This window comes from Podarcis pityusensis (assembly GCF_964106645.2).
Source record: "Podarcis pityusensis genome assembly, chromosome: 7".
Classification (NCBI taxonomy): domain Eukaryota; kingdom Metazoa; phylum Chordata; class Lepidosauria; order Squamata; family Lacertidae; genus Podarcis; species Podarcis pityusensis.
This window is the reverse complement of record NC_138031.1, coordinates 33,766,460-33,793,271: the sequence shown is the minus strand read 5'-3', so window position 1 is coordinate 33,793,271 and position 26,812 is coordinate 33,766,460. Positions and strand designations below refer to the sequence as shown.

General features: G+C 43.2%; 1 long non-coding RNA gene across 2 annotated transcripts; it reads right to left on the bottom strand.

Moving 5' to 3' along the window:
• Window positions 1-1,128: 1,128 nt before the first annotated feature.
• Window positions 1,129-22,005, bottom strand: LOC308481397. 2 transcript variants are annotated; one of them, XR_013988633.1, is made up of 3 exons: window positions 21,511-22,005; window positions 4,900-5,042; window positions 1,129-2,136 (listed from the first exon to the last, which is right to left on the bottom strand). It is a non-coding gene; the product is annotated as an uncharacterized lncRNA (long non-coding RNA). The 2 variants fall into 2 exon arrangements; XR_013988634.1 differs by having other exon boundaries at window positions 4,900-4,935.
• Between the last annotated feature and the right edge of the window lie 4,807 nt (window positions 22,006-26,812).

Here is a 26,812-nt window from a genome sequence, read left to right as displayed (position 1 = left end):
GCTTTGTGATGGCCAGCATGTTCCTAAAGCTATGTTTATGTTGGCATTCAACTCCTTCCAATACCTTTTAAATGAAGGGCGGTGGTTTCGGTACAGTTATTTCTAATATCACAGTTTTGAAACCTGCAGAAGTTGCACAATAATTCTGCAATTATATTTTCTTACTTGGGTTGAGAATAAGTCCCTTTTTACTCAGTTTTTGGTAGACATGTAAAGAATTGTGCTGTGAACATCTGTTATTTTGTACAGTTTTTTTTATCAAGCACAGAGAGGCTTTACTCACCTCTTTCCCAGTTTCCTGGATTGCAGATTTTAGTCTTTTCCACAGCAAAGAAAAGGCAGCTGAATTTAAGTTATTGAGACCATGAGAATCAAGTGAAAGTGGGCTCCCTCCTCCTCCAGGAAGTTTAATACAAGGATTTAAGAGGCGGCGCTGTGGGTTAAACCACAGAGCCTAGGGCCTGCCGATCAGAAGGTCGGCGGTTCAAATCCCTGCGAAGGGGTGAGTTCCCGTTGCTCAGTCCCTGCTCCTGCCAACCTAGCAGTTCAAAAGCACGTCAAACTGTGAGTAGATAAATAGGTACTGCTCTGGCGGGAAGGTAAACGGCGTTTCCGTGCACTGCGCTGGTTCGCCAGAAGCGGCTTAGTCATGCTGGCCACATGACCCGGAAGCTGTACGCCGACTCCCTTGGCCAATAAAGCGAGATGAGCGCCGCAACCCCAGAGTTGGCCATGACTAGACCTAATGGTCAGGGGTCCTTTAATTCATTACTACAATGCAATTACTTTTTCTGAATAGCCACTATACATTGTATCAACATGCATATTATTAATTTGCAGAGAAGTGAGAATGAAATGTCAGTAATGCCCATCACTTTACATTTAGTAAATGATCTCTGAGGTGTGTTACTCCCCTGCTCAACCCCGTCACTCCCTGCACAATATAAAAATGACACAGTAAATTTAAAATATTAATGTTAACCTTCTCTCCTCCTTTTCTGCTTGTTTTAAACCAGAAAAAAAAATGTATAGAAAAACAGATCACAAACAGATTGCTTGTCCACTCAGTTCTGAAATCAAAGACAGCACACAGAAAACACGTGTATGGCATATTTAATTTTGCACCAACAAAAATCACATCTATTTTTATATACAGTTCTACCAGGCATATTGTATGTTTCTAAAAATGTAGGATTTGAGGAGAAGCAGAAATAGAAATGGAGGGGTGGGGACAGCTTGCTAAGAAGAGCTTTTTGTCTGGCAACACGGTGGGTAAAGATAATCTTTGTTTATCTTGTATGTTTAACTAGTATCTAGTATATCCAAGGTGTTGGAAAAAATGTGGAATTAGAACTGAGTGAGTGAACACACCCATAATAGAGGGTATAATTTCTAGTCATGCTGAAGGCAAGGAAAAACAAACTCAGCAGTTATTATGGCATATTATTTTCTCTGTAATCTCTCCAAGACTTCTAGTAGGATAATTTAACAACTAAAATATACTCGGGCTGGCCATTTTACATCATGAAAGAAAATTATGCTGCATTACTCATGCAGGCTTCCATACTTGGAATGCATCTTCACTACAGTTTGATTCTGAAACAATTTCATGATAAAAGTTCAAGAGAGAAGGAGAGAGGGAACCCGGTAGGGCATCTAGCTGCAGAAAACCGAGAAGAATTTAAGCATTTAGAGCCAGCCAATCACTGCAATATGATTAATGCAGCTTGAGGAAAACTCTGCTTTTTCTTCTTCTAATAACAAAGCAGGCTGGGAGCTGGGAAAGACATATTGAGCTTTTAAATGAAAAAAGGCAGCAAAATTCTACAAAGCTAAAGCACAAGTTATAACACAATTGCTTATTTTCCTCAGTGTGATTATAGCCTCCCATTTCCCTCATTACAGGCTAGATATTATTGAAGTAAAGCCAACAGCAAGTTAGCAAGCCAGCAGGAGAGCAAATTGATTATACAGTTAGCAGTGGAAAAACTGAGGGATTTTTTTTTATTAAGGGAAAATGAAATACAGTCAATTTATGCTTCATCTCAGCCCTTTCCACACTGCACTTGCTTAGTTGACTCTTTAAAGACTTTTCCAGATGGTAGGTTCCTCCATGTAGAGTTTCATGCCATAGTACTAAACCAGAAAGGGGGAGATGAATGTACTATAAAAGCAGGTACCATGTAACACAAGGTTTTTGGATGTGATGCTACTCACATGGATCCTACCCAGACTAGAAGGAACCAGCACAAGGAACTGGCACAGGTTCACACAGCTTGCACATGTCAAAGTGCCTACCACTCTGCATCTTAGTTCTGAATATATCTACTTGAATCCACAACGAAAGAGCTAATATTTAAACATTGGGCCAGAACTTCCACTCTCTAAATCCCTGGTCAGCAACTAATTTTCCTGAAGCGACGCTTAGAAAATGGAGTGAAGGTAGGCGAACTAGTATCTCAACAGGCTTCCTGGAAGCAATCAGCAAAGTAAACACAAAATAACCCAAAGCAAATCCCAGCAGAATCAGCAAAGCCATCAACATCACCAAAACGCTGCCTGAATAACTGTGTTTTAATCAGGCATAAGAAAGGAAACAAACTTAAGTCCTGGCAAGCTTCCCTGAGGGCAATCCATAGTATTTGTGTCACAACTGAAAAGGCACTGCTCTTTGTCCTCACTTGTCAAAAAAGCAAGACCTCAAATGTTGACCAAAGTACCCATATATAGAGAGACGGTCATTTCAATATTGTCGTTTGAAGCTGTTTAGGACTTTAAATGTGAGAACCAGCACCTTGAATTAAGTCCAGAAATGAATAAGTAATCAATGAAGGCAATACAGTACAGTGGTACCTCGGTTTTCGAACGTAATCTGTTCCAGAAGACTGTTCGACTTCCGATACGTTTGAAAACCAAAACATTTACTTCCGGAAGACTCAATACGGAAGCCATGTGGCACGTTTGACTTCTGAAAAGCGTTCAAAAACTGAAGCAGTTACTTCCGGGTTTTCGGCATTTGAAAACCAAAACGTTTGACTTCCAAGACGTTTGAAAACTGAGATACCACTGTACTGAAAATAATATGCTTCAGCCAGACAACCCCAAACAAAAAAAACGGTAGCAGCTTTTGGCATGGGCGTAGCCAGGATTTTTGTTAGGGAGGACAGAACCTCAAATTTCTATTGATTTGTATGCCCACCTATGGCTTTTGGATGCTGTATATAAGCAGTCCCAAGCAGAGTAAATAAAGACTACTATAAAGCATGAATAACTGTGAAACAATGTGGCAATTCTGGCTACTACCACCATCTAACTAAACACTTACGGTGCCTTTGGGAGGTGATTTGTAGAAACACGAGGTTAAAGTTGCAAGTCCTGATTTTCAGCATCACATTCATGACTCACAAATATCAAGGCATCCTAAATTTACTGGGTAAAAATATGATTCAGGATCTACAATTACTACGTATGCCTGGCTTCTACATACAAAGTGCTTACAAATTGCATCCAAGTCCCTCCTTCTGAGGCAGGTGGCTATCATACAATGCAAGCCCAAGGCCCAATGTGTCAGGAAATAGGCGCTCATAATTAGGTGTAATCTCTACTTTGGCAGTGTAACATCACACAGTCTGTTGTGCCGGTACTTTGATTCAATAGTGGACTTGACAGCATGTCCATGTCAGCTGTACCTCCCTCTGACTCAAGGGCTAGTTCCAACACTAGCACTTGAATAGGAGGGAGGGGTTGTTCAGGAAAGCATGCCTTATTTCTGTACTGTTCATACACATCAAAACTTTCCTACTGAGCATATTCTTTTTCACGAGGGCTCATAAGGTACCATTCTCCATAAAGATATTGACCTCAGCTCTTTTCTAGGAAGAGGAGTGGATCGCACTTTTGTGTGAACAAACAGTTCAGTAGTAGATGAGCATGCTGGTCTTTAAATAGAAGCCCATAACTTGATTCATCCTCACTTCTTCCCTCACTGGGGTACGGTAATTTCTGGTGCTGAAAGCATCACACCAGTTTCATGCTAGAAGGAATTTCCTAAATTCCGAGGGCTTAGCTGTACCTCCTGCACTCCGCTAAGACTCCCCCCAGTCTCCAGTCACCATGCCATAGGACCAAAAAAGCATAAAGAGAACCCTGCTGGATTAGAGCCAGGGAACATCAAGTCCAGCATCTTGCTTCCCACAGCAGCAAACTGGATTCCTCCACAAAGTCCACAAACAAGACAAGAAGGTGTCTGCCTTGTATGCAGAAGGTCCCATGTGTGATCACCAGCAGCTCCAGGTAGGGCAGGGAAATACTCCTGCCTGAAACCATGGGATGCCACTGCCAGCTGATCTAGGCAATGCTGAGCAAGGTGGACCTTTGTCCAGACTGGAGCTGGAAGGCCTAATTTAGAGGCATAAGGCCTATCCCTGAGCCATCGTGCCTAATCTCGGTTGATAGGCCTATCCTCTGTTATGAATGTATCTAATGGGCCTTTAAAGCCATCCAAGACAGTAGTCACTACCGTATCTCATGACAGATGTTTCTGTCTGTATGTATCCATCCACATGGAGTGCATGAAATGTTAGGGGAAGGGTAGGCGACATGTCATTTCATTGGGTGTTCCCAGTTTCTAGAAGGGGAAACCTTCTCTCTGTTCACTTTCATCAAAGCATTGGTGTCCTCTGCCTTCCCACAACAGAAATGTCTTGCTCCCCTCTGCGCTGCCAAAATCCTGCACCTGAGGCGGTTCCTTTCCTTTCCATTTAATAAGGCTACTTCTGGGGATTGCTCCTGCTTACAAAATCATGGGCTTATCTCCCCTGTCAGAGAGGAAACTAGCCCTCAATGACAGTAGAACAGAAATTAAAATATGTTAAAGATTTGTTAAATAGAAGTACTCACCATTCCTGTAGATGAAGCCCAAGCCTTGCCTTTTCCCTGCAACAAAACGAGCATGAAACTCTCTATGTCCAAGCTTATCAAAACAAGACTTGCTCGTCTCCCTTGTCAGAAACCAGTAAGTTGCATGTCGGCTAAATTTAAATCTAGGAAAGAGCATTGCATAATAAAGTTTAAATGATAGGTATGACAAGCTGAAAAGTTTAAGTAAATACTGTGCACACAAGTAAAGCTTTTGTTCACTGTCTCAGCTGAGCACTGAATAGAAGTTTATTAGTGCAACTCCGAGAGCAGCTACAGGGGTGGGGGTGGGGATATGTCATTTTAGAGGAGCACAAAGCTGCACTGAAACTGTTGTATAATGCAAGCCCTGGGTGCTTGCTTTCTGACACACAGGGAGTTGTCTACACAAGGAGTCACTGCAAGGTACACAAGGCTGAGTAATGAGGAAGGGCCTCAGATGCAAAGCTGATCAGGTTTCCTAAAGGGAATACAGGAAATTCTACAAAAACAGGTATGTAGCAGTAGTAATACATCTGAAACAGCATGATTTCACACCCAGTGGTTTTAGTGCTGGGATGCAAACAAGGGAGCTCTCCTTTCTCCTCCCCCTTCCCATTGTTTTCTTTGGGTTTTTTTAAGAAAAAAATTTTTTAAGCTGTTCTCTGTTTGCTAGACAGTGATTCTCCCATCTGCACCTGTCTTTGTTTGTAAGGTAATACTCCAGAGGCACAGTGCGGTCCGGATGAATAGGTGCCATGAATCTTTGGACGGGAGAAATTTGACATTTTGTATCTTCCAAAGAGTTGGTTGGAAGAGCAGATTCCACATCATGATACCCTGCCAGTCACATATAAAACCAGCATCCCATTACTGTCTGGAATTAAAAAAGCTTGCCACCTGCAACCTCACCTACTAGAGACAATTGCTGGAGTTAATTGCCTCTTCCTGCAGCATTCCCTGCCTATGCAAGTCCCCCTCATTGGTCAATTATGCTTCTAACTGTCAGTCACTATCACCCCAATTAAGCAGCATAAAATATGGCATCATGCCCATATATGTTGTCACTCATCTTTTAGCTACCTCCAGAAGCTACCAGCTGCATTAAGTGAACTGGTGGCTGAGTAGGAGTGAAAAACAACAGTTAGCATCAAATGAAAGAATTCCTGTTCTAACTAGGGTCTTACGTCAGGTGTTTAGTTTTTGAACATTTAACGGTGCAACAATCTGCAAACAAGTCAATGGATAATGAGGCTCCTGCATACAGCTGAGAGCTTGATTTGGCCTGGGAGGAGGCACTGAGGAGGCAATTTAAGTAAATTGATCTTTGTTGCAATCTGAGATGTATGAATGATTTTTGACTGCAAACCAGCCTCACCTCTGACTTGCAATATTGCCAGTGGACTGTATTGCAAGGATGCTGGATGTTACTGTCTTGCAGCACAGACCTCCAGCTTGCAATACTGTAGTGGTATAACAGCCAACCACTCTGCAGGACTGTTGTAGTTTCTGTTATTGAAGCCTGAAGGCATGGAGAAGGTTCTTGGCTGGGTTTGTGCAACCACTTGTGTCTTGGGCCCTTGTCTCTCATGGCTTGTACAGTCTTGCAGCTGGACGGGCTAGAAAGATAATCAACACCTCACTTCAAGAAGGAGAGATCCCAGGCTGCCAGAAGGCAGTGGTACTATGACTGTTTCTAAACAAACCTTCTTTGGACCCAGAATATCTTAACAATTATAGACCAGATGCAGATGTCCACTTTATGGGCAAATTTATTGAGAGGGCCATTGCCAACCACATCCAGGTACTCTTGGAGGATACAGATTTTATACATCTATTTCAACTGGGATTCAGACCTGCTTTTGGTATGAAAAGTGCCTTGATCTCCTTGCATAATGATTTCCCTGTATTGGGAGAGAGATGGGGGGACGTGACTCTGACAGTAGAGGTAGACCATATCCATTGTGGCTAGTAGACATTGATAGCCTTGGAATCTTATTGGTGACGGAAAACAGTGAAGCCGTTGGACAGATGATAATCACGATTCAAGTAGGCAGCACAATCAGACAGTTTAGGTCAGTTTTAGGATGTTTGAAATTGTAACTGGCTGTTAAATCCATGCGATGTATTAGCTTTAAACAGGACAGTCAGGCACACACATGTATAAGATTGCTCTGGATTTACAGTGCAATTCTACACATGTCTACTCAAAGGTAAATCCCACTTAGGCCAGTGGGACAGGAAACTAGGTACAGGATTGAAGTCTTAGAAAATAATTGCCACCTCTTCCAGGGGACGGTAGGGACAGGAAGAGGCACCCTTCATTTTAACATGTTATTGTACACTGACTCATCATTGCCTAATGTTGATTGGACAAAATGTAAAAACCAAACGGTAGTTGGGTCAGTTTAAGAAGTTTAGAATGATTCACCTGCCAGAATTAAAAACATTTCCTGCATGTCACCAAAGAAATGAATGCCATGTTGCAAAACTAGCTAGATGTTATGCTGCCTTGCCTCCATGAAGAAAAGCTAATGAAAACAGACTAAAATAAACTCTGGGCACATGCATAAACATTTGTTCTTTTGCAGTTTTGTTCACTTACAAACCACAGTTCAGAGCCAGTATCATTGGTTCTTATAACCTAATGGCTACTGGTTTTAATGTCCAGAGTTCCTGTTCTCTGATTCTAATGACTGCACTTCCTGGGAGAAAAGGAATTAAGAAAAAACATGTAAGAAGAGGAAAAGGCCAGTAACTACAGAGAGGCATTGACACAATAAATGTATTGAATTAGTGAAGGGTACAATCTATTAAAAAAAAAACCATTTTAGACAGCAGTCCTATACAGTGGTACCTCGGGATGCAAATGGGATCCAATCTGGAGCCCTGTTCGCATCCTGAACGGAACGTAAGACAAGAACGTAAGTCGTGTTCCACCGCTTCCGCGCATGGTGTGATGTCATTTTGAGCATCTGCGTATGCGCGAGCGGCGAAACCTGAACGCGCTCAACCCGAAGCACATTCAACTCAAGGTATGATTGTATTGACATACCTTTGGGTAGGTTCCATTTACCAGTAACTCAATGGGACTTATTTCTGAGTAGGCCTGTTTAGGATTGGGCTGCTAAGGCTATAATCTTAAACACACATACTATAGAGTAAATCCCGTTAAACTAAATAAGGCTTCTGAATAAGCATGTGGGTGATCAACCCACATATTTCAATAGGAGAGATTTAAATCAGTGGTACCCAAGTGATTAACTGCATCATGCCCAAAGCTTAGTGCTTTAATCATGGTCAATACACCATCCTTGTCAGAATCAGGTTACAAAAACTAATTGCAATCCAGCCACAGTTTATGCATTTTTTTAAACCTACTGATTTTAATGATGCTGCCAAACACAAGCATTATTGGAATTCAGTAGACCAGGTGATCAAAGCCTACTAACTTTGTATGTGTATGCACAGAAACTCTTTGATACTAACCCCTTCTCAATGAAACAGTGGCTGCTGTGAAGCAAACAGCCTTTTACAAGTAAGCTATTTAAAAACCAATTCTTGCAGTTGTTTCTTAAAATCCTCTGAGGGGCTTGTTTTCCCGTTGTCCCCAGGTGTCCCCAGGTTTCCCTCTCTTGTCCCCAGGTGTGTTTGTTTTGGGGGCAATATGACAAGGTGTATGGATGCTGCACCATCAGCATGTATGTACCCGCATTATGAGCTGGGAGAGAACCCTGGGAAAACAGACAAGCTTTTTCTGAATGCTTGCCAAGAAAGCTTGTAAATACTGAGATGGTTCCAAATTGAGCTGAGGGGAGTTCGCCCATCACTAATTGATTTCAGTGGGAGAAGTTCATCAGGTAATTAAGCAGGCCATAAAAGTTGCCTTTTGTCTAAAAAGCTAACTTGGAACATCATGCCCATCTGTTAATGTGGGAACTGCAAAAGTCCAGTCTGGACTTTGGTCTGCATCGAGGAAAATGGAAGAAGATAGCTAAAGTAATAGGTTTTTGGAGCTGGCTGTTGTTCTCTTTGATCTCAGGTGCTGAGGTTACTTGGAGACTACTGCCATCTGCCCCTGTCCCTAGTTGCTTGCATGTACCAGATCAACTTGCAAATCTGTAAACAAATTGATAATATGACAGAACTATAAATCTCCACTGTGCCCTTCTCCCAAAAAGCTTTTCCAGAATTGCCTACCTGGGAAAATGGAAATAAAGATGTATGCAAAATCACAGGAAACCAAGACTAATATTTTCCAAAGGGGATTCTTCATACTCATTCAGCCTGCAGCAAAACACACTAAAACAGGAAAGCCTATTGTAGCTCATTCATATTTTCATTTCTAAATAGTCTCTCATTTGGGGTGCATGGGGTGTTAGAGGAGGGGTAGTCCATCTAGTGGGGGACACATTGTGCTTCTTCTGAATAGTTTGTCCACCTTTGATCCCCACCCTGCACTCAGCTCTCACCTGTGGCTCCTACAAGCTGTCAGCATGTGACAGCAGCCACCAGTGGTGGAGGAAGGGGTGTGTGGTCACCCCGGGTGTCATCACTGGGGGGGGGAGGGGTGACAAAATGAGGTTTTTTTTAAAGGGGCTCACGAAACTTTTTAGGAGTGACATGTTGACTTAGGCGCCTGCAGGTTCTGCGCTGCCTGAAACGGCAGTGTGGGACTTGTCTTTGCCTACTGACTCTCCCTCAGCTGCCCTACAGCTGAGGGGGAGGCATCGGAGAGGCTCACCCTGCGCCCATGAGAGGCTCACCCCACCTTCACAGGCAGATTGCCCCGCCCCCATGGCTGTGGATTGCCCCGCCCCTGGCTGCAGGACACGCCCCTGCACCAGGCACCCGAGCGGCTAGCTACACCGCTGGCAGCCACACTGCAGAAATGGCTTTGACTGTCTGGCTAAACCAGGTGAGGGTAGTCAATGGGTTTCAAGCCCTCAGTGAGTTAGGGACTTCCCCTGCATATGAAGACAAGCTCCAATGGATTGAGTGGATGAGACCAGTAGTGGGCCCAATGGTCAAGAAGGTAGTTTCTGCATGTGCTGTAGAGGGAAGTGAGGGGCAAATGGGGCTCATCAACCTGGGAAGGTAGCCCATGGCAGTTCCCCATTTATTCTTCCTCCTGTGTCAAAACCTGCCAATCCAAAATCGGTCTCAACAGTGCTGATGGGCTCATGGCAGCTACATAATAATCAACAGTGCTGCTACCCTACAATACAGAAGATGTCATGAAGCACACATGAAGGTCACTTGGGACTAGTCCCTTGAAAACCCAAGGCGGTTGGGTAAAATTGATAGCAATCCTTTACTTATCCACACCTGTTTTGCCTTATAGACAATCTAGGTAGGGAACTTCACTGAATACCCCCTTTCCTTGCCAACAATATCTCATATATTTCTCTGAATTTTCTTTTTAACACTATGCAGTTTCTACACCATCAACTCTTATATTAAAATTATTAGCTCTAGAACTCAGTTTTTGTCACCTCTTAGGTTTGAGAGAATATAAAGAGGAGATGTTTAAAAATAAACCATTTAAGAGGCAAAATCAGTCAATAACTACAACTCCAAATGCAAGATCAATTTTAGCAGCTTGATATTCCAACTAAAACTACTAGCTGAAATATATTGTCTTCTCTCTTCCCAAATATTCAACTTGACCAGTGTTTACTAAATTTCCCCCCACCCAAAGAATCTAAAGTGCAAACATTGTTGCTTTTACAAGTTTCTTTTAACATAAATATACCTATCTGTCTAAAGCAGGGATGGGGAACCTGTGGCCCTCCAGATGTTGCTGGATTACAGGTTATTTATTTATTTATTTATTTATTTAATTTAATTTATTAATTATTATTATTAAAATAATTAAAGTTATATCCCTCCCTTCATCATAAGATCTCAGGACAGTTTGATGACACTGGAACATGCTGTGTGTTTGCAACTGCTGCATTCCCACTAAATTTATGTAATCCACACCCTCAGTCAACACCAGTCTCAATGCTTTCCCCCATAAGCTTACCTTATATGGGGATAAATCCAATAAATTCAGGAAAATTGGGCTCCAAACCATTCCACTCTGTGTTCCTGGTGATTTGTTTCTATTTTTGGAGGGATGGATCAGTGTTCACTTTCTGATACCGCCCTTTCCACACCCACTACTTCTTCAGTGTTTTCATTTCTTTTCCTGCCATGCTCATAACTATATCTGGCGCACTCCTGAACGGAGCATAGCCTCAAATTTATACATTTCACTTGATTCCTCAGATCTGCACGAAACCAGAAACCTGCCCAAACCACACTGAAAAGTGTGTGCTGAGAATTTACAGTTGTCTGACTGAGTGCTTCTGCATACTTCCTGGGTGTTGTTATTGTGTTTAAACATGATGCATGTGCCCTGTCAGTGCTTAATTGGGCATAATAGAGCCAACAAACTAGGAGGTGTCAATAAACACACAAAAATAATGCTTACTGGTATATATGCTCCTCATATATAAATTAAAATATATGTGGGTGTGAACTACAGTACTCTGGTTTCATTCGAGTGGGGCAAGGGAGTGGATTAGCAGCCAAATAAGGCTGCTTCACCTTGGAGCTCACTGAGTGACCTTGGGGCCATCATCAGTTCTCAGCATTACCTACCAAGGTGAGATATAAATGTGATAAGAATGAATTAACACATTAATTATTCTTTCAGCAACAGCTGCTTCTCCCCACAATAGTTTAAAAGAGCTTTCCCTAACTGAGGGCCATCTCCCTGTCAGTCAAGTGGAAGGCTTGAAAATATATTCCCCAGACAACAAAAACAGCATCAGTTCACAATCCCAACCACTTTATATACACCTCATACTTACTTTTATAATACACATATAAACAACCCACAGTTCCTTTGGCCCCAGAGGTGGCAAACCTTTTTTCGAGACTATAGCACTTTATACTTCAGACGGGGGCTTATGTAACAGGAATGGGCCTCTAAACTAGGGGTGAGCATGGAAGTAAATGAAGAGAGGATGTGCTGCCCTCTAGACGTCCACTCACCACATTCCTGTTTGTATATATCTAATCCCCTGCAGGGCCAAGAGCAGGGAAAACCAGCTCTACCAGTCCTGAAGCAGCCACAACTGGCTGTGCACAATACTGTTTAGCTGGTATTGTGAAGCAACAAAACCCCTCATCACTCCCCCACCAACCTGTTTTGAAGTTCTTGTATTTTAAATATACTTTTAAAAAATTAAAAGAAGACATTGATTTGATTGTTTCAACATACATTTTTCGGAGTTCAGGGTGGCTTACTTGGTTTTCCTCCTCTCCTTTTTATCCTCACAACAACCCTGTGAGGTAGGCTAGGCTGAGAGCGAGTGACTGGCCAAAGATTTCCCAGTGGGCTTTGTGGCCTGGATAGCTCAGTTTGTCAGAGCATGATGCTGATAACCCCAAGGTTGCAGGTTCAATCCCCGTATGGGACAGCTGCGTATTCCTGCATTACTGAGAGCCAGTGTGGTGTAGTGGTTAAGAGCGATAGACTCGTAATCTGGTGAACTGGGTCTCCACTCCTCCACGTGCAGCTGCTGGGTGACCTTGGGCTAGTCACACTTCTTTGAAGTCTCTCAGCCCCACTCACTTCACAAAGTGTTTGTTGTGGGGGAGGAAGGGAAAGGAGAATCTTAGCTGCTTTGAGACTCCTTCGGGTAGTGATAAAGCGGGATATCAAATCCAAACTCTTCTTACAGGAGTAGATGATCCTCAGGGTACCTTCCAACTCTACAATTCTATGATTCTGTGAGATTTGAACCACTTAGGCCTCCCAGATCTTAGTCCAAAACTTTAACCACTATACAACACTGTCATTTGTTGTTGGATTTTTTTACATCACACTGTCAGTTTGAAGAATAAAGAAAGGGAGGAAGCTTCATTGAAGTGGGCAGGCTGGAGCTGTGGTGGGGGTGAAATAGTGATGCAATTGATGGCAAGTACTTCCCCCCCAATGTCTTATCGAGGTGGGGGAAGCTGAGCTCATTAGAGGGCAGGACAAAACCGCAGAATAAGTATGAGACTCTTAATCTCAGGGTTGTAAGCCCCATGTTGGGCAAAAGATCCCTGCATTGCAGATGTTGGACAAGAAGACCCTTGTGGCCCCTTCTAACTCTACAAGTCTAAGTACTGTTTGGAGTTAGGTCTATAACAGGGGTCCCCAACCTGTGGCCCATGGGCCGGAAATGGCCCATGGAGGCCATTTAACTGGCCCCCGAGCTGCCCCCAAACCAAGCTGCCCGCTCGGCAAGTCCCTGCGCGCTGTGCTAAACCAGCACAGCGTGGCACGGGGACTCTTTTCCGTGGCTCTGGAAATCACTTCTGTGCATGCCCAGATGCCGGAAATCACATCTGCGCATGTCTGCGGCACCGGAAATCGCTTTTGGCCCAGATGCCAAAAATTGCTTTTGCGCAGGCACGATTTTGGGCATCTGGGCATGTGCAGAAGCTATTGCCAGCGTCGCACTGTGCCGGCCTGGCCCACAGAGGATTGCGGGAGTGATCTGGCCCATGCTATAATATACTCTATCTATAATATACTCAATATCAGAGGTGGGAAATATGGAACCTTCCAGTGTTGCTGGACTACTATATCATCCAAGCTGGCTGGGGTTGATGAGAGTTCTATATGCATCCTAGACATTAAGGACAAATGTCATAGATTAGCTGCCAGACCTGAAATATGATTGCCAACAGTACTTTATTTCTGTGAAAAAAGGTGCCGGTATTCACCAGGCCCCCCCATCCCACCAATGTTTGCCTGCTTGCATCGCCTGCCACCATCCTGCCTCTGCCACTAACCCGCCTGCCCCCCCCGCTTGCTCCACCCTCCCACCTTTGCCTGCCGCTGCCGCCTCCTCCTCCTCCTCCTCCGCTGCTGCTTCCCATGGCAGCAGGCACAGCCTTCTGGAGTCGCTTTAGAGCAACCCTTTTACTTCCTTCCTTCCAGGAATTTTCCTGATGACCATAAAAGGGTCGTTCCAAAGCGCCTCTGCTCTGGCACAACCTTTTTAAGATCAGCCAAGGACCTTCCTGGAAGGTGCTTTGGTGATAATAAAAGGGTTGTGCCAAAGCACTCCGAGGCTGTGCAGTGGCGGTGGCAGGCAAGAAAAAAAGAATTGGTGGGACGGTGTAGTGGCATGTACCGCCTCAAGAAAAAGCGTTGGTTGTCGACATAGTTCAGCAACAACAAGAATAAAATTTCAGAGTGAGATTCCAACCTGAAACCAATGAGTTTCATTAGCAAATGTGAAACTTGGACTGGGAGAGGCCAGCTCCTTACAAAAAGTAATCTCCCTCTTTAGATGCTTATTTACACTAATATATTCATGTTGCTTTTCTAATTCATAATCAGTAACTTCATGATGAGACTGGATCACACCCACACTGACTGAATGCTTCTGCCATTTGGTTGGATCTTGTCTTAAGTTGTGCTCTTCAGAATAATGCAGCCTGTCTGCTGTTCCTTGCAAACTCCTTAGAAAAAGAAGAGCCCATGTTTCTCTAACATTTCCCCACCTAGTATAGTGGCTTCTGCCACAATTAATGTGTTAGTTTTAAAGGTTCAACAAGACTCCTGGTGCTTTTGCTGCAACAGATTGACACGGCTGTCCTCTGCATATTGTGTTCTGCCGCTTCTCCACCCAATTACTATGATGAATTAGGTGCTGCTCTCCTGTGTCTAGGATCAATCAGCATTCTTGTTTGCAACCTCCTTGCTTTAGTCTCACAAACCATCTGCACACTGTATCAGCAGTCTTGAGGGGAAACCCAAGGTTTGCAGAAGTACAGTGGTACCTCTGGTTGCAAACTCTTCTGGTTACGAACGCTTCAGGTTATGAGCTCCGCTAACCCGGAAGTAATTGTGAACTCTGCCCCAGGATGCGAATGGAAATCGGCACCAGATGCGCGCATGCAGAGGGAGGCCCCATTAGCGAAAGTGTGCCTCAGGATAAGAATGGTTTCAGCTTAAGACTGGACCTCCGGAATGAATTAAGTTCATCACCAGAGGCATCAGTTGTGGCGTTCACACAGGGTCCCCCGGTCGTCTCACGGACTATTCACCTGTACACCACTAATCCGCTGCCACCAACCAGGTCCTCCGTGGTAAAATCACTTCAGTCTCAGTCAGGTTCTCAATTAATAAAGAAGCGTGTATTTTATTTCAGACACAAACAAACTTTTACGGCATTCCAAACGTTGTTGCTCTTTACTTTCTTAGTCTTATTTTCCTCTCTCTATCTCTTCTACCTCCCCACACTCAAGAACCCACTGCCCTAACTGTCTCTCTATTACCAACTGCCTTTCCCAACCAGCCAACCCACTAAAACCAACCAACTACCCACCAACAACTCCCAACCAACTCCTCCCAGAACTGGTTTTATAGTCCCACTGACTCCACCCCCTGGGTCCTGTCTGTGCAACCTATTTAGCTATTTCCCCTCCAGCACTCGCTCATATATGTTAACGTCACACCACTGTATAACAAAATAATTTTTTAAAAGAAAAATAAACTAAGAGGCAAAACCCTGAAAACACCCTGAAGAGAATTGAACATGGACTCATAGAATTGTAGAGCCAGAAGCAACCCACAAGAGTTCAACCTACTGAAATGCAGGAATTATTTGCCCAACATGGAGCTCAAACCCATGACTCTGAGACATGGGCGTAGCCAGGACTTTGTTAGGGAGGGCAGGCCTTTTGGTGGGGGAGGGGTAGAACCTCTATTTGCTATGTATTTTTATTGATTTGGGGGGCAGCTGCACCCCGCACTACACCCATGCCCTGAGATTAATAGTCTCATGCTCTACCGACTGCGCTACCATACTGCAGTGTGACTGCTGGAGATGGGTGGGGGGGAAACCAGGAAGTACAAGGGAATGAAGTGGCTAAAATCCTGAATTAGAAGCAATCCACACTGCACCATTTTAGTGCAGTGGCCCAACTTGTCCTGGTTAATAGACATTGATAGGCTTGTCTGTCTTGATCAGTTTCTTTGGATGACTGAAATTCTGGTGTTATGAGCATGAGGGAAATCAGATTTATCTTCCCCCACTTTCTTCACACCCTGCATTATTTTATAGGTCGTGTGTGTGTGTGTGTGAGAGAGAGAGATAGATTGCAGATTCACTTTTAATCCTGAAATGATAACTTTACAGTGCTTCATAATAAGCTGATCACCTACATTCCCCCTGGAACTAAACTCCTGACCCCCCTCTAGTGTTAAAAAATTGAACTGTAATATCTATATATGGAACCTGCTACTAGATTATGGCTTGATTTAACAAAATACTCAAAACAAAACCCATCCTGCATAAGTACAGCACAATAGTACTTTTGATGCATATTTCTATCATCTGTATTGTTCTGGGGGGGGGGGAATCTAGCTTGTAATTCACTCACAATGAATATTATGAAGCAGATATGTACCCATTCTTTTTATGTATGCAGCTTTAAAAATTATCCACATTTCCCCAAAATGTTGCAAAGTCCCATTCCACAGACATACTGAAACAAAAACCAATTTCTGCTGGTTTGCTGTGTCTTTCAAAATTCCAAGTAGGTGATAGAATGAACTTTTAATGACATCTGTTGAATGAGGAACAGGTGCTAGCATGAAATAGATAAGTTTCTGCACACACAGCCAGTAAGTGGGATAAAGCAGTGCATATGCTTAGTAAAATAATAGACATGTCACTTTGACAGGCAATTTCAAACAGAATAATGTCAATATGTCATAAAATATGCTACGCAAGCAGACAGAACGATGTTGCATTAATGTAGCTCGGTGTAATTATTATCACATAAGCAGCATTTCAATGGGAAGGATGATTATTCAAGTCCTTTCTTATTTTATTCAAGCTCACAACAGCTTTGCAAGGTAGTAACTTTTCCAAGGCCACCCTGGGAAACCAGAGCAGATGCAAGTCTGCCAATTGCTTGACCATGGTTAAGCAAGCAAGAGTGGACCATAGGATCAAGCTGTCCCCCCTTCCATTCCTTCTGGAACAAAGTAAGAGTGAACTGTAATTATTGGCAGCAGGTTAGGACTAATCAGAGTTCCTGCTTAATCCAGAATCTGAAAGCAATTCAAACTATCTCAGGAGTGGTTTGATCAACTGTGATCAAATAAGAATGAGGTACCATATGGTTAAATGTCACCAGGCCCTGTTCAGATAAAGCCTGGGTTATTATCTGTTTATTAACAAGAGTGCTTAATCTTGTGTTGGATTGATTTCTTTCCACCAAAATGACAGGTTAATATCGAGCATTTGGGACTAGAGATTCAGAAAGACATGTTAAAAGAGTAAACCAGCAACTCAACGGGGACACATTTTTGTGTTTCAGAAAAGATAGATGGACAGAGCATAAAGTGAAAGGACACTGCCTGGACAAAGAAAATAAATACAAACAACCCTAATTGTCTGAGAAAATAAATACAAACAACCCTAATTGTCTGAGGGAATAACTTTGTTTGAAAGCTACGAAGAACATTTTTTATTTGTTCAGGCTGACTTTAAGTACATTTTGTGCAATACTGTCAAATATGAGATCTGTTGCACCACTGAGGACAGAATTTTCACAAGCGCTCAAGGACAAAGCCCGGGCTTTGAAAACATTTGTTCATAAACAGCTGCAGCTCAAGGTAGAACACATTATTTGTATGCAGAAGGTCCCATGGTCAATTGTTGGCATTGGGGTCAGCTCACCCATGAGGCAAGGTGAGGCTTCTGCCTCAGGTGGCAGGATCCACAGGGGCAGCAGATCCCAATGTAGATATTTATTCCCCCCTTTCTTGATGTAGAATAGATCTTCAATCATCATCACTTCTTCCCAGCAGGGAAAGGGGAGGCCATTTTACCTCAGGTGTCTTGGGCTGGCCCTGTCTGGCATTACCAGGTAGAGCTTTAAAAAGGTTGTAAAAAGGCCCCTATCTGAAATCCTAATCTAGGGTAGACATTATTGAGTTAGATGGACCAATGGTCTTGAAGGACCACACATTTCTACTATTTGGGTCCCTGAAGCACAGATTCACACAAAGCAGCAAAACGTCCTTGCAGGTTATTAACAGGATTTTTTATTTGAAGTGCATATGCAGAACAAAGGTACAGAGCAATCAATTTGCAGTCTGTACACCGTAGTCAGGGTGTGCCCCCCTTTATATAGATTTGCAGAATAGAATACCACATGATCTCTTGTAAACCGAAAGTTTGGCACTTCCTATGTCCTTACATGGGCTTGCCCCCCCTTTCCTTCCTGCACCAGCCTCTCTACGCCATGAACCTCGACACGTGTTCAAATGTAAAACATGTGATTTATACTAGTAGCAATCCTCCTCCCTTCAACTCGCCTCCTTGTCTTCAGTCCCCCCCCCCCCCCCCGTCTGGGGCTTTCAACCTTGCTCTTATCTCTACTGTCGAAGCTAGACATTCTACAAGGGGCCCTGTAACATTTAGGCAAGAAAAAAGCCTTGTTCTTCTGGCTGGTGTTCTTCTGGCTGGTGAAAAACCTTAGGAAAAACCTCGCCTTAAACAGTTTTTGGGATCATATAGAGAACAATATTCTAATGCCCCCCCCCCTTCAGTCTGACTTGGTATAAGGTAGCTTCCTATATTCCTACAGCTGTAACATCCAAGTGGTGACCATTTTAGGTGTGCCCAATTGATCACCAACACATGGATTCCTTTTGGACCCTGAAGAGGGCAGAATGGAGGCATAATGGGGCCAGGCTGGGCTCCCAGTACATTTCTGAGCACAATTCAAAGTGTTGGTGCTGACCTTTAAAGCCCTAAATGGTCTCGGTCCAGTATACCTGAAGGAGCGTCTCCACCCCCATCATTCTACCCGGACACTGAGGTCCAGTGCTGAGGGCCTTCTGGCAGTTCCCTCTCGGCGAAAAGCCAAGTTACAGGGAACCAGGCAGAGGGCCTTCTCAGTAGTGGCGTCCTCCCTGTGGAACACCCTCCAACCAGATGTCAAAGAGAACAACAACTACCAGACTTTTAGAAGACATCTGAAGGCAGCCCTGTTTAGGGAAGCTTTTAATGTTTGATGTATTACGGTATTTTAATCTTTTTTGGGAAGCCGCCTAGAGTGGCTGGGGAAGCCCAGTCAGATGGGCGGCGTATAAATAATAAATTTTTTTATTTTTATTATTATTATTATTATTATTATTATTAAGGGGGCGGGGTGCACTTATGCCCGCTCCACCGATGCGTGCAGGGGCCAGGAACCTAACCCCCACATGAAATGGTCATCACCTGTCCTTTTTTTATTGTAACAATTACAGTACTAAATTGTATCAATATTTTACTCCAAGTGATTTATAAAAAATTGAAGTTGGGGGAACCTTGGGAAATGCAGAATACTGGCTATGTTATGTGGCTTGAGGAGAAAGAGACAATACCCGGAATAAAGATCAATTAGGAGGTAAAAGCTAACACTGGTTTTCAGTGCAGGTGGTGAGCAACACTATAAATATTTTACAATAACCTTATTGCAAGCATATCAGGTAACTACTGGAAAGGCATACTCCACATATGCAGTCTCCACAGCACAAACTGTATACACGTACAAATAATTGGGGGGGGGGACTAAACTGATGAGAGGCTCATTTTCAATTGAAAGAATTACTATTGATCTGAGATCCTGTGATTTGTGGGAGGGCATTATTCAAACAAAAGCTCCTTAAACATTCTAGGAGGCGTAACATAACCAATGTCGATTCAGTGAGCTTAGTTCTCTTCCCATTAAAAATTTCCAGTCAGCCAAGAATGCACAGTATAAAAACATCTATGAGGACTAGTGTGGATTTTTCACAGCATATCTGCTTGGCCAATCTTCAATCATTTCCTACAGAAAGTCCTTTGCTGCCAGCTAGTAGAATGTACTACTAGCTGGCAGCAAGGTTGGTGGTTCGAATTCCCGCGACGGGGTGAGCTCCCGTTGCTCGGTCCCTGCTCCTGCCAACCTAACAGTTCGAAAGCACGTCAGGGTGCAAGTAGATAAATAGGTACCGCTCCGGCGGGAAGGTAAATGGTGTTTCCGTGCGGTGCTCTGGTTCGCCAGAAGCGGAGCGGCTTAGTCATGCTGGCCACATGACCCGGAAGCTGTACGCTGGCTCCCTCGGCCAATAAAGCGAGATGAGCACCACAACCCCAGAGTCAGTCACGACTGGACCTAATGGTCAGGGGTCCCTTTACCTTTACCTTAGTAGAATGTAAGGAAAGTGTGTATCTTAGGTTGGCCTTTGGGAACTCATCATCCTGCTTATTTCAGCTTAATTTTACTTTGTTAAACATTTAATAGAGCAAAATTGCCCAAGAAAATACACAAAGTAGTATTAATTACAAATCTATTAAAATAAAACTAACTTTTATATTTATGTCTATATTTTTTAAGAAAGCGGAAACAGGTTGACAAATTTCCAACAGGGCCTGTTTCTCTTCCTTGTTCTTATAGGAGCACTTAGCAATTTATTCATATATTTGAAGTATATTTGTCAACCAGGCATTCTAAATGGATGCGTATGGCTTCTGCACTCTGTAGTTTTATAAATACTTTTACTGCCATATGGTTTATATTTTTATTTTTTTAAATAAATGTTACTTAGGTAAAATAATTAGTATTTGTCTCAAGCATTTGGATAAGTGGCATAAAATTTTTCAAGCAAGTTATCACACAATAGTCATTGATCCTTATTGGTTTGATATAAGGTTAGTTGACCTACTCAAGGAGAATATTTCCTAATAGGAATGCTAACTAGGCTAAATTGGTATGGCATCTGAGTGCAATGTAAATTAAGCAGAGCTCAGCAAGCTGAAGATAGTCACATTTTTGAAAGTGTGAATTTGAATGCCCAAGGGGGATTTTGCTGAACTCTTAGATTTCAGAGGCAGTTTGAACTCTTAGATTTCAGTGTCAGCTGCATAATTGCTTCAATTACTTACTTAGTAGCTGGAGGAACAAGAATGCTGCTGTAACACTTTTAAAGAAAATCTAACGTTTGCATGGAAATGGGAGACTGAAAATACAACTCCATTTGCTGACATGATTATAATAACACTGGTCTGTTTCTCTCATTATTGCATATCAGTATAAGGGCCAAAATTTTGTCAGGCCTTCTGATACTGAACTTTCAGTGTGTGGAAGTCAAGGGGAAGGAGCGTTTTTAGTATCTTTCCTGTGACGTAATGGGTCAGTATGTCTGGCTGTTAACAAAAGGTGGTGGTTCGAGACCACACAGAACCGCAGGGGGTTGGACTATATCACCCTCAGGGTCCCTTCCAACTCTGCAATTCTATTATTGAAGTGCCCAGCCATCTGTAACGTACCCTTTTCCACCCTGTATACTAATAGAGATCTCACTGCTCCATGTACCAGTCTTTAAATAGCCAAAATGGCACCACCCAGACAGAACGTCAACATGCTTGTGTGAATGTTCAGGTCTGCAGAATTGCGGCACATCTCAAGGAAAATAACTCTATGAAGATAAACAGTCCAAGCATGTTCAGGAGACATGGAATACAGACTGTGGGAAGAAAAACAAAAAACTGGATGGGGAATTGAATGAAATACCTGTATTCTGAACCCCTGGCCTCCCTGGTAGCACGTCAGTATGTCAAGTCCAAAGTCCAGGGGTTAAGCCACAGAAGCAAAGTTCAGAGTCCAAGAAACGCAGAACAGGGTCAATTCAATTAGCCAAGTCTGAAGTCTAGCAGTCAGAATACAGTCCAGAGTCAAACCCGAAGCACAGTCCCATAGAGGTCCAGGAGCATCCAAGCCAAGGCCCATCTGTTGTGGAGGATGGGGGCAATTAAAAAAAATCAGTCCTCCTGTCCAATTGGAAATATCCCCTCACTCATGCAGTTTAGGATATTACTCCATTCTTCAGCAGAGTTTTTTCTTTCAGCAAAGTAAGCGGCTCACGTATAACAATGCTTTAATAATAAAGAAGATCATAACACAATAACATACCATCTGAGAGAAACTATAACAACTTGAGGCAAGAAAGAGGCAAAAAGCAAGAATGACAGTTGGTATCTAACTGAACTTAACTGAACACCCAAAGGAAGGGGCAGATTCCGGAGCACAACACAAAGGTCCGCCCACCAGATGCCAGACATTCTACTATTCAAATTAGACCCCAGTGTTTTCCTAACACCATCAACATGGGCAGTTGAGCAGACACAGCACCTCAGCTCTGCTTCCCTTTTGTACTTTGCATGTTGATTGCAACATCTGGGCTTGATGAGGCAGATGATCCTCACCTGTTCTAAGTCTACTGAAGAATCACACACCTCCTCCCAGAGCTAGCAAGCCCCACCTGGCCAGCTGGGCTGTGGGCTATTGCCTGCCTCAGCCTCTTAAAGCACCCCTCCCACTGCCCCCTACAACTCAGAGCCTGCCATGTTTGTGGGGACAGGGCCCTCTCTAGCTCTGGTGATGAGTTCAGCTGCTCTGGGTCCCATGTATTGACCTCCATCTCCTCACCATCCTTGGTCACCCTGTGAGTACTTCCTTCACCATCCCCCGCATGCCCCAGTGTGTCCCAGCCCCAGCTACACCTCCCAGTGGGATCCTCTTCCTCCTTCCTGACCTGCCAGTTCACGACAGCCCTGATGCTGATATTGTTTACTGTGCATTTAAAAATATGTAACTGATTTTTACTTTTAAGCTGCCTTGGTAGGATTTGTAACCTGAAATGTGGAATGTAAATAACTGTAGTAAATCTAATATGTAATTTGGAAAAAAAAACCAAGGCTATTGATTTGTTTCACATCAGCTATAGCATAGCTATTTTTGCTTTGAGTGTGTAAGAAATGAGCTGTATAGTACATTTCCACATAAAAAGTAGCCAGAAGTACCATATTTTTTGCTCTATAAGACACACTTTCCCCCTCCTAAAAAGTAAGGGGAAATGTGTGTGCGTCTTATGGAGCGGATGCAGGCGGGAGGCTGTGCTCAGTGCTCCCTTTAAAGAGTCCCATGAAGCGTGTGTGCGGCTCTTGGGGGCTTCTGGGATAGCCTCTTGCTGTTCTGGCTTCTGGGATTCAGAATATTTTTTTTCTTGTTTTCCTCCTCCAAAAACTAGGCCGTCTTATGGTCTGGTGTGTCTTATAGAGCGAAAAATACAGTAAGTTCTGCAGACATTCTGAGACATTCGGACAAGATCACAGATCCTCCTTCCCTCCCCTCTCAATTTCTGCTGAGATGCTATATTTCTCTGTTCCTTCCCCTTCCAAGAAAAATTACGGGCTAAGCAGAGAGGGGCTGTAGGACAGAGAAAGGTGGCTAATGGCTCTTAGCTATTGTGTAATTTCCCACAGGATATCCCAGTCATCTCCAGGGGAAGTTTCAGCATTCTCAAGAGTGAGAGCTTGCTTACATGTGACTCCTTGTCAACTGGCGGATATAACATGTCACCAAGTGTTGAAGCCCTTATTGAACGCTCAAATGTACATTCCAAAAGATGTCCTTTCCCCACATCACACTCCCAACATATGCCACTGCTCATTTGTAGCCAAGGCTGTGCCAAGGCAATCACAACACAAAGGGATAAAGGGGTGAATTTGCCCAAGGGAAGGATCAAAACTCTGTTTTGGCACTTTCTGAAGCCTGCAATCAGATCAGGCTCTCTCTGCATTTCTTGCTACAAAAAGAGTTTCCCTGAAGACATGAGCCATTCAAGGACACTGCTGGAGTCTGCAGCTCTTCACCCATCATTCAGAGAAATGGAAGTGACAGTTGTTGATGTTAATACCAGTTCCACTCCCTTGGCAAACAAGCACCTGCCATCCAGTTGTGCAACACATTATCAGAGCCGATTTATAACACAAAACTGATTTAAAACTCGCTTCTCCTTTGACACATTTTCTTGCCGTAAAGATGGAAACTTGCCAGGTTCTGCCAAATACATGAAGGCAGAAACTGAAAGAAGGCATGCTCTTTAAGTGTTTATTATATATTTATATTTCCAAAGCAGCAATAGCACACCCAATCCATCTTGCAATAGCAATAACTTATTCCCAATCCATCTTGAAAATCTCTTCCAGAAGCTTCATCTGCTATGGTCTTCATTTTGTGATATTACGCCTTTTTTTGGAACTTGTGATGGATGGACGATGGGTCAGCTTCCTGGGGATCCAGAAACCAATCAGGGCTAGGTGTTATCCAACCAGGAGAGAGTGGGTAATTAGATTCTGACTTAAACTGTCAGTTAAATAGGCTTAGCTACAGCCTGGATAAGGCTTAACTGTCAGATAGGCCTCAGATTACAGCTGGGAAAGGTCTTGGTTAGTGGTTACCTAGGCAGGGAAACCCAGTTTCTCTCTCTGAGGGGAAGATCCTTGAAGAGGCTGGGAGTTTTACATAGTGAGCGTTTTAAGCGTAGAGAGTTTTGACTGAAACAAAGTGTTGTGCCTCATCCGAGTAGCCATTAAGCCATAGCCCGCATTGTGTTTAAATACAATTCCAGTTTTGTTTACAAAGTGCCTCATAATTACTTTAATTTTCTGATTGAGGGATAAGTGGTCACAGATTTTCGTTCATATTATTAGAAATCCTTGCTTCTGGATATGAGGAAACATTACCACATACAGATAATATCAGACCTCTCAAGTGTTACTGATAGGGAGAACTTAAATTTTAAAGCACCCAAATCTGGTCATGTTACCTTACTCCCATCTTTATTGAGGGAGGTTGCCAGAGAAACATTTTCCCAGGTGAGAATATTTGAATCTTTACAATGCTCCACTTTAGGCAGAAAAGGAAATCTTAAAGCAATTAAGATTTAAGCTTCCAGGCAACAAAAATTAGGAAAGCAATCCAATTACTCCAGGTAAGGAAACATTCAGCAAAGACTACTAATTCCAATTGTAATGAAGCACCCTGGCCGCAAGGGAAACAGACCTGGTACATATGTGGGATGGGTCTTGGATGGGCAAGATGAGGAGCAAAATGCATGGGACTCACATCTTGCGTGCATAAGATGCTTGGGAAGGTGGACATTCCAGAAAAAGGAGCCAGTCATTCTATGGGAAGGAGGATTGATGTGCATGATTTGCACTAGTACCAGATCATGTTCAAGATCTTGTCTTTAGTATATAAAACCCTACACAACTAGGATCCAGGTTATCAGAAAGACCCTCTGCCCCTGTATTGACTTGTAAGACCAGTTGGATCATCTGGAGAAAATCTATTCATGGCACTGCATTCTACATAATATCATAGGGCGATGACCTATGCTCTTGCCCCTGTTCTGTGGAATGTCCTCTTCTCTGCCATTCTGGAAGCACCAAACATCAGTTGTTTCAGTTGTCTTGCGAAGACTTCTTTTTGGTCAGGCTTTCCCTGACCCATATGACTGGACCCCGATTTATGTACACGAATCTCCTTAACTTGTTTCACTTGCTTTTATATTGTTTTAAGGTTGTATTTTTCTTTTAATTGATAGTTTGTTTACATTGTACATAGTGGACACCATTTATGAGAATTTAAAAATATTAAATAGCTTAGAAATAGTTTTAAATAAGCAAACCAACGATCTGTAGCAAGGGACAAAGCAATAAAACCAGAGTGCAAAAGTCAACAGCACTGTTTGGAATATTTAGCATTTTGACTGCTGATGGTTTTTCCTGTAAAGCCCAGTACACTCCGTAGAGGGAGATTTCTTGGATACTGTTTCAATTGCATGTGGCTTGCTAGATGACTTGACCCTTATCAACACAGCTTTAAAGACCCAAGTGTTCTTCTAAGTAAAACGGATGACAGCTGTGGTGAGAGGACAGGACTTGTTCCTTAACCAAAGAGCAACATTGGAAGCTACTCTAATGATGCACTCCTAGCCAACTTCCAATGGTAGGGTCACTCCCAGGACCCTATGTCTAGCCTATCCTTCTCCAATTGTAATCAGGATGCTGCTGTTGTTCTCTTTCTTACTACGTACTCAAACATCTCTGCTCAAACAGTGATCTTCCAGGGTGGCAGCTGTTCCTCTGGTTTGACCACTGTGCCTTCAAAGTTACATCAGGTCACTGAATTAAGGAAAACTCTGAAATAGCCACTACAATGCGCCTTTCTGAAGAGTCAATACTGGCTCTTTGAGCACCATGCTAGCTACCACCTGCCCTATTTCATACTTCATCTTATAACTGGTCCAAAATGTAGTGACCAGGCTCCACTTAATGAATATAATCCTTGTTTTAAAACAGCTCCACTGGCTGCCAATTTGATTCCAAGCCCAATTCAAGGTGCTTACTTACACTGATGCTTAGGGCTTTAAACAACTTAGGCCCTGTCACAATATATTGTCCTCATTCTTATAGATCCTCTTGGGCATTCTTTTAGTTCCATCCCTAAGAATTGGGGTGGGGTGGGGTGGAATGGCAGCCTGGGAAAGGGTTGTCTCCATGTCAGCCCGAAATTGTGGAATTCCCTCCCTACAGAGGTGCATCTAGCTCCATTGTTAGTCAGCTTCTGACATATACCAACGATGCATATATTTACCTGGACCTTTAACAGTTTAGGCATTTCCTGCCTTCAGACATTCCACCCAAAGATCTGAGGCTGCAGCTGGTGGAGATGGGAGACCGGTGTGACTGGGGCTAGTAGTGTGTGATGCTCGCTCCTGTCTCAGCATGCTTTCAGGTGCACACTTGAATAAGGCTTGGCAGAACAAGATCCGATGCCCTGGTTGGCATGTAGGCACCAGGAAAAGGGTGTTGTCGCTGCTTTGCTGGTGTGTCTGGCTTAGTGCATTGTCCAAACCCAGTCTTGTGGTTTAGCTTCTCCCTGACAAACCACAAGCCATAAAACAAACTTGTGGTTAGACAGGAAAGAGATAAACCATGAGTCTGGATTTGGATGAGACAAGAAACCA